Genomic DNA, 9341 nt, shown 5'->3' with positions numbered 1-9341 from the left:
TGGATGAAATTAAGTCGGAACTCATCAAATACAGCGGAATGTCAGGTCTGAAATGGCTACACAGGATAATTGAAATGGCCTGGGAGTCGGGACAGGTTCCATCAGACTGGACAAAAGCAGTAATCACAACAATCTTTAAACATGGAAACAGAAAAGATTGTATCAACTACAGAGGTATCTCTTTAATCAGCGTTGTGGGTAAAATCTTCTCACGTATTGTTGAAAGGAAAGTGCGAGTATTAGTTGAGGACCAATTGGATGAAAATCAGTGTGGGTTTAGGCCTCTTAGAGGTTGTCAGGACCAGATCTTTAGCTTACGACAAATAATGGAGAAGTGTTATGAGTGGAACGGGGAATTGTATCTATGGTTTATAGATCTAGAAAAGTCATGTGACCGGGTTCCTAGGAGGAAGTTTTTGTCTGTTATACGAGATTATGGAATAGGAGGCAAACTTTTTCAAGCAATTAAAGGTCTTTACATGGATAGTGAGGCAGCAGTTAGAGTTGACGGTAAATTGAGTTCATGGTTCAGAGTAGTTTCAGGGGTAACACAAGGCTGCAACCTGTCTCCACTGTTGTTCATATTATTTCTGGATCATATGTTGAAAACGATAGACTGGCTGGGTGAGATTAAGATGTGTGAACACAAAATAAGCAGTCTTGCATATGCGGATGACTTAGTTGTGATGGCAGATTCGATTGAAAGTTTGCAAAGTAATACTTCAGAGCGAGATCAGAAATGTAAACACTGTGGTACGAAGATTAGCGTCTCCAAAACGAAAGTAATGTCTGTGGGAAGGAAATATAAACGGATTGAGTGCCAAATAGGAGGAACAAAGTTAGAACAGGTGGACGGTTTCAAGTACTTAGGATGCATATTCTCACAGGATGGCAACATAGTGAAAGAACTGGAAGCGAGGTGTAGCAAAGCTAATGCAGTGAGCGCTCAGCTACGATCTACTCTCTTCTGCGAGCAGGAAGTCAGTACCAAGACTAAGTTATCTGTGCACCGTTCAATCTGTCGACCAACGTTGTTGTATGGGAGCGAAAGCTGGGTGGATTCAGGTTACCTTATCAATAAGGTTGAGGTTACGGATATGAAAGTAGCTAGGATGATTGCAGGTACTAGTAGATGGGAACAATGGCAGGAGGGTGTCCACAATGAGGAAATCAAAGAAAAACTGGGAATGAACTCTATAGATGTAGCAGTCAGGGCGAACAGGCTTAGATGGTGTGGTCATGTTAGACGCATGGGAGAAGCGAGGTTACCCAAGAGACTCATGGGTTCAGCAGTAGAGGGTAGGAGGAGTCGGGGCAGACAGAGGAGAAGGTACCTGGATTCGGTTAAGAATGATTTTGAAGTAATAGGTTTAACATCAGAAGAGGCACCAATGTTAGCACTGAATAGGGGATCGTGGAGGAATTTTATAAGGGGGGCTATGCTCCAGACTGAACGCTGAAAGGCATAATCAGTCTTAAATGATGATGATGATGATGATGTAACAAGTTTGCAGGTTTCTTTGGATGCTAATGGGTAAGTAAACAAATGATAATCAAACCTACCTGAATTTGTTTATTTTTGTCCCTTTTGTAAGGGTTTAAAGTTAGCTTCCCCATCTTGCCCCGCCTTCCCCTACATTATAATATTTCTGGTATTTAAAAAAAAAGTAATGTAATATTATACTTACCACCTTTGCTGGTGGCAAAGCATCGGAAGTGGTAAAATGATGCATAGAACTTTTACTTGTGGGTAATGAAATTATATAGTCCGCCAACCAGCATCAGGTTCCCATCAGATTGACGATAACGTTGACCGACAGCTGATGGAAAAAGCCGGTAAAAGAGATCTCAGGAACGCTGAAATAAACGCTTGGTAAAGTAATAGCCAATTGAACACTAGAAGCGTTTAGTTGTGGCCACCAAACAATTCGTCGGAAACTCTCCTCCGCTGCAGCCCGAAAAAGTTCTAAAATGCAGCGTAATAATTTGAGGTGTGGAATTAATGGAAAAGGAAAGTAGGTTCTTAATTGAAACACGGCTATTTTACTTAAATTAGTGTAATTATTTAACCAGAAGTTATAGATACGAGTCATCACCATCATCTTGGACAGTTTCCAGCCACTGGCTGGGTCTGTCGGGAACACAAGCCTCTCCATCGTGTTCTGTCTTTCCACCATTCCCCCTCTTCCACCTTCGTCCAGTTCTCTCCTCTTCTCGTCACACATTCCTTCACTCCCTTCACCCATCTATCTCTTGGTCTTCCCCTGGGCCTCTTCCCCTCCGGTTGCAGATCAAACATCCTCTTTGGAATTCTTCCCTCATCCATTCTCTTCATGTGTCCATACCACTGCAGTCTTGATTTTTCTATCCTGTCCTGTACTGGTTCCTCCTTTAGTCTTTCCCTCACATACACATTTCGCAATCTGTCTCGTCTTGTTACACTCAACCTGCTCCTCTGGAACTTCATTTCACTAGCCTGTATTCTACTTTTGTCGCTTTTGTGCATTACCCATGTCTCACTTCCGTATGCCAATATGGGGACAAAGTAGGTTCGGTATATAATTCCCTTGGACTTCTGTGGCACCTCCTTGCTCCAAATAAGCCCCCTAATGCATTTGAAGAACTGCCCTGCTTTTCTGCACCTTTCATTTATTTCCATTGCGTTTCCCCCCTTACTTTCAATCATGCTTCCCAGGTACTTGAAGTTCTCTACCACTTGTAGTTTTTCCCCTCCACAAGATATATCCACATTTGGCCTATTCTTCTTCCTTGTTGTGACAATTATTTCACTTTTCTTTGCAGAGAAATGCATTCCATATTGTGCTGCCGTTGCCTCCCATACATCTAACTGCTCTTGCACCTCCTTCTCGCAATTTCCCCATAACATCAGGTCATCGGCAAAAAGTACTGCTTTCATTTTATGATCTCCAATTGCATCTGATACTTGCTGTAGGATTTCATCCATAACAATAATAAACAATAAAGGCGAAAGTGCACTTCCCTAACGGGGCTCTGGTGAAGCTGCGATAGGCCTAGCAAGCCAGTAGTGGATAAATCAACTGCTTTCAAAAAGGGCACATAGATACGAGTGCGACTCTTAAATTCTGTGAAACAGCCGTCGATAACAAAGGAGAGAGAGAGAGAGAGAGAGAGAGAGTGTGAGCTCACAGCTGCTGCTTTTATATAATCCAAAAACATATTACAGCGTCTGCCTTCAGCTTGCTTTACAGTTGCGATACATAAGAACTTCTCTGGAACATTCCTTATTGGAACAGCAAAAAAATACATTCCTAACATTAAACTGTGACCTTTTCAGCTTACTTTAAGAGTTATTTACACAGAGAAAATTAATTCTTAATGTATTTTAATCTTAATTAAAAGATTGGGGCATATTCTATCAATTATTCAAAAAAAGCAACATTTCAAACATGTGCCACTCCTATTTAAAACCATCTGGCTGCTGAACAAAATGGAAGGCATCAAAACCTTACACTACACACTGCCAAAAACTACTTCGCCAATTAACAGCTAGTAGCAATAACACTAAAGGGACTAAAGGGATCAATTTAAAACATACTAACCAAATGTAATATTATACTTACCACTTTTGCTGTTGGCAAAGCATCTGAAACGGTAAAATGGTGCATAGAAAATTTTTACTTGTTCATGATGAAATTATATCGTCCGCCAATCAGCAACCAGCATTTCATTTATTTCGCAGTATTGACGCTCGCTGTATTGCAGTAGTTTGCGTAATGTAGATTTTTGTGAGGTAAGTGCTTAATGACCTGCAACAAATTTTAGATCATGAAAGACAGGTACATTTTAAATTATTGAGGACACAGATAATGACACACGTAGTCATAGGATAAAAAATTAAAAAGTACACAAAATTCTATTAAAAGAGGGTATTTTGAGGCTGTGAAAAATAAAGTGGGTGGACGTTGCAGACTTCACTATAGGAGACGGGCATATGTCATACATTCGCTAAACCTAATTAAGGGTCAACAAAATACGAGGTGCATTCAAGTTCTAAGGCCTCCGATTTTTTTTCTCCGGACTGGAAAGAGATAGAAACATGCACATTGTTTTAAAATGAGGCCGCGTTCATTGTCAATACGTCCCAGAGATGGCAGCACCGTACGGCAGATGGAATTTAACCGCCAGCGGTGAGAATGAGAAATGTTTTAAATACTTAAAATGGCGACGTTTTCCTTACTTGAACAGCGTGCAATCATTCGTTTTCTGAATTTGCGTGGTGTGAAACCAATTGAAATTCATCGACAGTCGAAGGACACATGTGGTGACGGAGTTACGGATGTGTCGAAATTGCGTTCGTGAGTGGCCTTAGAACTTGAATGCACCTCGTAATGGCGAGAAAAACTGACCCATTTAAGAAGTATACATGTGTAACGTACAATAATCGGAAAGGAGAAAGAGAAGGAAATGAGGGTGGACGCTGCTTAGAAGAAGAAAAGTTATAGGGCAGTTTGCTCATTCAAAATGCCCCACGGATCATCTAATTTCTGTTTCTTCTAAAATGTTTAAAACTGAACCCTTACATTGAATATGTAAAATGCTGCAGTTCATGTTTATATCTGAAGTGGAATGATTATGATCCTTTCGTTGGTTAGTGAGAGCGGATTTAGAACTGCTGAGGTCCAGATGCTCTGTGAACGGTGTGTCAAAGGAGCGGCCAGTTTGGCCTATGTAGGCAGATGGACGCTCACTACACTGGATGCGATACACACCCGATTGTGCGTAGCGATTGTCTTCTCTGGTTTCGTTGTGGTTCAATAGGTTCTCGACGTTATTGGGGGTGTAGAAAACGCCACTGTTTGCTGCGCATGTACCCGACATCAGTATGGGATATGATCACCGTGCACACGTACACAGGCCGCACAACGGGTTGGTATACTCTGGATCAGGTGGGCGAGCAGCTGCTGGGGTATAGCGTCCCATTGTTGCACCAGTGCCTGTCGGAGCTCCTGAAGTGTCGTAGGGGTTTGAAGACGTGCAGCGATACGTCGACCGAGAGCATCCCAGATGTGCTCGGTGGGGTTTAAGTCTGGAGAACAGGCAGGCCAGTCCATTCTCCTGATATCTTCTGTTTCTAGGTACTCCTCCACAATGGCAGCTCGGTGGGGCCGTGCGTTATCATCCATCAGGAGGAAGGTGGGACCCACTGCACCCCTGAAAAGGCGGAAATACTGGTGCAAAATGACGCCCCGTTACACCTGACCTGTTACAGTTCCTCTGTCAAAGTCATGCATGGGTGTACGTACACCAATCATAATCACACCCCGCAACATCAAACCACGACCTCCATACAGGTCCCTTTCAAGGACATTAAGCGGGTTGTATCTGGTTCCTGGTTCACGCCAGATGAAAACCCAGGGAGAATCACTGTTCAGACTATACCTGGAGTCGTCCGTGAACATAACCTGGGACCACTGTTCCAATGTGCTGTGTTCTTGACACCAGGCTTTACAGGTTCTCCTGTGACCAGGGGTCAGTGGAATGCACCTTGCAGGTCTCCGGGCGAATAAACCGCGTCTTTTGAGTCGACTGTGTGTCTGGAGAGAACTGTTCCAGTGGCTGCGGTAAGGTCCCGAGCGAGGCTGCCTGCAGCACTCCGTGGCCGTCTGCGGGCACTGATGGTGAGATATCGGTCTTCTTGTGGTGTCGTACACTGTGGACGTCCCGTACTGTAGCGCCTGGACACGTTTCCTGTCTGCTGGAGTCGTTGCCATAGTCGTGAGATCACACTTTGTGGCACACAGAGGGCCCATGCTACGACCTGCTGTGTTTGACCAGCCTCCAGTCGCCCCAGTATACTACACCTCATAGCCTCATCAATGTATGTTCTTTGAGCCATTTTCAACACACAGTCACCATTAGCACGTCTGGAAACGTCTGCACACTTACTCGCTGCACCGTACTCTGACATGCACCAACACACCTCTGCGTATGTGGACTGCTGCCAGCCCCACCGTGCGACGACCGCAGGTCAAATGCACCGCACGGTCATACCCCGAGGTGATTTAAACCCGCAAACCGCCCACCAGAGTGTAGTTTCACCATGTATCAGCATTATCCTTCATTTATGAGCATGAGTGTAGTGGTAGATATAGTAGTCGGGTACTGATTGTCAGAAGCGGCTTTAGACTGCATTTGCTGGTGAAGAACATCACCAACATTGGCTGGTATCCATGAGAATGTGGCATAAATTTAATACACTGAAGCGCCAGACAAACTGGTGCAGGGAACCATAAACAGGCAGAATACGGCGCTGCAATCGGCAACGTCTATATAAGACGACCAGTGTCTGGCGCAGTTGTTAGATCGCTTACTGCTGCTACAACGACAGGTTCTCAACATATAAGTGAGTTTGAACGTGGTGTTACAGTTGGCGCACGAGCGTTGGGACACAGCATCTCCGAGGAGCAATGAAGTGGGGATTTTCCCATACGACCAATTCACCGGTGTATCGTGAATACCAGGAATCCGGTAAAACGTCAACTCTCCGACATCACTGCGGTCGGAAAACGATCCTGCAAGAACGGGACCAATGACGAATGAAGAGAATCGTTCAACGTGACAGAAGTGCAATCCTTCCGCAAGTTGCTGCAGATTTCATTGCTAGGCCATCAACAAGTATAAGCGTGCGAACTATTCAACGAAACATCACCGATATCGACTTTCAGAGCCTCAGGCCCTCTTGTTTACCCTTGATGACTGCACGACACACAACCTTGCGCTTCGCCTGGGCCCGTCAACACCGACATTGGACTGTCGATCACTAGAAACATGTTGCCTGGTCGGACGAGTGTCGTTTCAAATTGGATCTAGCGGATGGACGTGTAGGGGTATGGAGACAAACTCGTGAATCCATTGACATCTGCATGTCATCAGGGGACTGTTCAAGCTGGTGAAAGCTCTGTAATGGTGTGTGACTTGTGCACCTGGAGTGCTATGGGACCCCTGATACGGCTAGATACGACTCTGACAGATGACACGTACGTAAATGTCATGTCTGATCACCCGCATCCATTCTTGTCTATTGTGCATCCCGACGGACTTGGGCAATTCCAGCAGGAGAATGCACTATCCCACACGCCCAGCATTGCTACAGAGTGGTTCCAGGAACGCTCTTTTGTGTTTAATCACTTCTTTTGGCCACCAAACTCCCCAGGCTTGAAGATTGGCTTGGCTTGGGACGTGCTGTTCAGAAGAGATGTCCACCCCCTCGTCCTGTTACGGATTTATCGGATTTATGGACAGCCCTGCAGGATTCATGGTGTCGGTTCCCTCCAGCACTACTTCAGACAATAGTCGAGTACATGCCACGTCGTGTTGCGGCACTTGTGCGTGTTCGCGGGGGCCCTACACGACATTGTGCTGGTGTACCAGTTTCTTTGGCCGTCCAATGTAATATCCAACACACGCTGGTGGTTTTGTTGTGAAACAGGAACTCTAGTCGCGCGTCAGAGCATCGCATGAAAAGCAGCCATTTTTTGCTTCTTTGGATGAACTGAAGAGCAATGAATAATAGAATTAGTCGTGGTTGGTTTTCTAAATACACTCCTGGAAATGGGAAAAAGAACACATTGACACCGGTGTGTCAGACCCACCATACTTGCTCCTGACACTGCGAGAGGGCTGTACATGCAATGATGACACGCACGGCACAGCGGACACACCAGGAACCGCGGTGTTGGCCGTCGAATGGCGCTAGCTGCGCAGCATTTGTGCACCGCCGCCGTCAGTGTCAGCCAGTTTGGCGTGGCATACGGAGCTCCATCGCAGTCTTTAACACTGGTAGCATGCCGCGACAGCGTGGACGTGAACCGTATGTGCAGTTGACGGACTTTGAGCGAGGGCGTATAGTGGGCATGCGGGAGGCCGGGTGGACGTACCGCCGAATTGCTCAACACGTGGGGCGTGAGGTCTCCACAGTACATCGATGTTGTCGCCAGTGGTCGGCGGAAGGTGCACGTGCCCGTCGACCTGGGACCGGACCGCAGCGACGCACGGATGCACGCCAAGACCGTAGGATCCTACGCAGTGCCGTAGGGGACCGCACCGCCACTTCCCAGCAAATTAGGGACACTGTTGCTCCTGGGGTATCGGCGAGGACCATTCGCAACCGTCTCCATGAAGCTGGGATACGGTCCCGCACACCGTTAGGCCGTCTTCCGCTCACGCCCCAACATCGTGCAGCCCGCCTCCAGTGGTGTCGCGACAGGCGTGAATGGAGGGACGAATGGAGACGTGTCGTCTTCAGCGATGAGAGTCGCTTCTGCCTTGGTGCCCATGATGGTCGTATGCGTGTTTGGCGCCGTGCAGGTGAGCGCCACAATCAGGACTGCATACGACCGAGGCACACAGGGCCAACACCCGGCATCATGGTGTGGGGAGCGATCTCCTACACTGGCCGTACACCACTGGTGATCGTCGAGGGGACACTGAATAGTGCGCGGTACATCCAAACCGTCATCGAACCCATCGTTCTACCATTCCTAGACCGGCAAGGGAACTTGCTGTTCCAACAGGACAATGCACGTCCGCATGTATCCCGTGCCACCCAACGTGCTCTAGAAGGTGTAAGTCAACTACCCTGGCCAGCAAGATCTCCGGATCTGTCCCCCATTGAGCATGTTTGGGACTGGATGAAGCGTCGTCTCACGCGGTCTGCACGTCCAGCACGAACACTGGTCCAACTGAGGCGCCAGGTGGAAATGGCATGGCAAGCCGTTCCACAGGACTACATCCAGCATCTCTACGATCGTCTCCATGGGAGAATAGCAGCCTGCATTGCTGCGAAAGGTGGATATACACTGTACTAGTGCCGACATTGTGCATGCTCTGTTGCCTGTGTCTATGTGCCTGTGGTTCTGTCAGTGTGATCATGTGATGTATCTGACCCCAGGAATGTGTCAATAAAGTTTCCCCTCCCTGGGACAATGAATTCACGGTGTTCTTATTTCAATTTCCAGGAGTGTATATTAAAGTGAACTCTAATGTACTGTCGAAATTGGAGTGTAAAGCCAGCGTGGTATTCTATCGTACTCTGAATCTTGACATGCTATCTATATCCGGATCCCGCTCCAGCTACTGCGGGATCTGGGTGCTGACGAGTCCTCTCCATTTGGTCCTCCCACCACTTTTCTTCCTCCACTTACTGCCAGGTCACACCTCTCCTTTCCACAGATATTCTCACTCCCATTTTCCACCGTGTTCTTGAGCGCCCTCTAGGTCTTTTTCCATCCATCTTTAGTTCTTCCATAATTTTGGGGAGTCTCTGTCCATGCATCCTCTTAACATGCCCATACCATCTT

This window comes from Schistocerca piceifrons, chromosome 11 (assembly GCF_021461385.2).
Source record: "Schistocerca piceifrons isolate TAMUIC-IGC-003096 chromosome 11, iqSchPice1.1, whole genome shotgun sequence".
NCBI lineage: Eukaryota > Metazoa > Arthropoda > Insecta > Orthoptera > Acrididae > Schistocerca > Schistocerca piceifrons.
This window is presented reverse-complemented; position numbering follows the sequence as displayed.